The following is a 2616-nucleotide window of genomic DNA, read 5'->3' as shown; positions in this document are numbered from 1 at the left end:
CACACTGGTGAGCTCAGGCAATTCACCCGCCTTGGCCTCCCAAGCGCTGGGACTACAGGCGTGAGTTGCCCTGCCCAGCCAACATGATGTTTTAAAAATAAAAACCTTTCTAAGCAACATCAAACAAAATTAATTGATTTTAATGGTTGATACGTTTGTTTAAACAAATATTTTAAACTGTAGTATGGTAAAACAAACAAACAAATTGGGGAAAAATATCTTCAACACATGAGACAGCCAACGGCTCTGTTTCCTAAAGGGACCAAAAGCTCTCATGCACCCATAGGAAAAGATAACCCAATAGAAAAGCGAACAAAAACGTAAAGAAGGTGCTTAACTTCACTCATAACTAAATAAACACAAAATGCAACGAGATGCTTTTTTCATTTGAAATTGTTGTTAATATTATGCCCTTCTGAAAGATGTGTAAATCTTTTGGAAGCAATTTGGCAAACTCCCTTTACAAATTAAGAACTTTGTTTTTGCCCAGGTTATTTTTAGCTGATTCTTCTGGGTTGTACTATCAGAAATTTTTCCTAAGAAAACACTTGGAAATTCTTCCAAGTAGAATTTGAACAAGTCCAATCCCTTAGAGTGACATCTGCAGGGGGGGAAGCTGGGAACAGCCTGGCCCTGTCTGTGCAGATGCTGAATTTGCATAAATGTGTTTCTGAAGATACACACCAGAAATGGTTAACAGTGATCACCCTGGGGAGAGGAGCTGTTGGGGGGGGGGGTTACTTTGCATTATGCACATTTCAGGCATCTCAGGGCTATTTGAGATTTATCAGGTACAAGTATCACTTTTAGTAAACACCAAATTAAAACAATAGCAACAATAACAACAACAAAACAACACACAAAGAAACAAAAACTGGAGAAACCTGACTTACTACTTTAACAGAAGGTGCCAGAAGTATGGGCCAATTTATCCTAAGAAGTCTACAAGTAACAAGTATTATACTATTTCAAGAGCATCTGCACAGTCCTGATCATCCAAAGACGGGGTGAGAGAGCAGCAGGCCCTCACCCTGGACAGGACAGCCCCATGATGATTATGCATGCCTTCCCCCAGAAAGTTCCTCCGAAATTCAGAGGGACTGAGCAAGGTACAAGGAAAAATACCCTGAGTCAAATGATCTATAAAATGTATACCGAGCAGTGAAAAAACATTCCAATGCCTTATACTTCATAAAGTCAGAATGGCTCACGTCTCTCAGTCTCCTGACCTGGCAGTTGGACCTAAACCCCTTGGTGGGACCTTGTTCTTGATGGCATCCCAGAGTTGGGTGGGTGGGATGTGGGCTTGGAAGTGTCTATAACCCCCTCTAGTAAGCCCTGAGATACTGGGCCTCTCTGGGTCTCACATTTGGGCTAAGTTAAAGGAGTCTGTCCGGTCTAGGTGTTGAGGGACACAGAGGACATTCAGGACACAGCTGGGGACTGGGGCCCTCCTAGAGAGGCCACAGGTCCACTCCCCATGCTTTCCCTCAGCAGGGCTGGGTGGGGCCTGAATGCAGAGGTGCACAGAGTCCCTCTTACACCCTACCCAGCAAAAGGCCTCCTGGTTGGTTTCCATCTGCTCCTGCCCCTGCCCCTGCCCCTGCCCTGGGGCAGCACAGTGCTATGCAGGGACCTGCTTTCATAGGCATAGAGATCAGCTAGGGGCCCATATGGAGACCCAACAGGGCTGTGGTGCTTCCCCAGCCATGTCAGTGGCATTACAAGTCTCCCAGAGGCTGGGTGGGTGGCCCAGCATGGTCCTGGGAGCTCTTGGGGGTGGGGGCAGCCCCAGCCTGACACTGGGCCGAGCGGAAGCTGCCACGATGAGGCTGGTGGCTGGGGGAGCAGAGCCAGGCCTTCATTCGATTTGGGAGTGCCTCTGTGGCCCAGGCCTCTGGTTTGACTCCTATTGAATTAGTCAGCTGAACAGAGCAGGAAGGAGCTGTTCCCCTAATTGTACTTGATGGATCTCTCCATCCTGCTCAGATGCCAGACACAAGATAGCGGCCCCTTCTTTACATCTCGGTCTGATCTGCTGCTTTGGGGCCAGTGGCTGCTATGCACAAAGGGGTGTGGGGGCCCAGCCCCCCACCTCCCCAGGAGCAGGGCTCAGGAGCCGGAGGGCAAGCTCCCTCACAGCAGCAAAGGCCAGGAGGCCACAGGGGACAGAACAGTGTCTGACTGACTCCCAGGGGTTAAGGGTTCCTTGTCTGCATAATTGTCTCCCCTTTAATTATGGCGAATGGATGCGCCTCTTAATTTGCTTTAGGACCCTCAGATGACATTCTGAGAAGGATGGCATCCGCTCCCCAGCACATGCCTGGGGCTCTAGGCCCATTCTCTGTCTCTATCTCCACATCCGATCCTTGCCTGCCCTACACAAGATTTTAGTGACAGCTCTAGTGGGAAGCAGCCCCCTGCCCCAGGGCACCCAGCCCCGCTCAGCCCAGAGGGGTGCTCCCTTCTGGAGCACCTAATGGGGGGCAAGTTCCCTTTGTCTGGAAATCCTGCTGAGCAATAGAAATACACTAGGCCTGAGAGGAAGAAGGAAACCAGGGTCTTACCCCACCTGCAAAAGAAGGGCTCACACAGGGCTCTCAATGGGCTAGTAGG

The sequence above is a fragment of the Otolemur garnettii genome, unplaced genomic scaffold (assembly GCF_000181295.1).
Source record: "Otolemur garnettii isolate 467f Iridium unplaced genomic scaffold, OtoGar3 scaffold00105, whole genome shotgun sequence".
Lineage (NCBI taxonomy): Eukaryota > Metazoa > Chordata > Mammalia > Primates > Galagidae > Otolemur > Otolemur garnettii.
The sequence above is the reverse complement of the archived record's forward strand: the minus strand, read 5'-3'. Positions refer to the sequence as shown.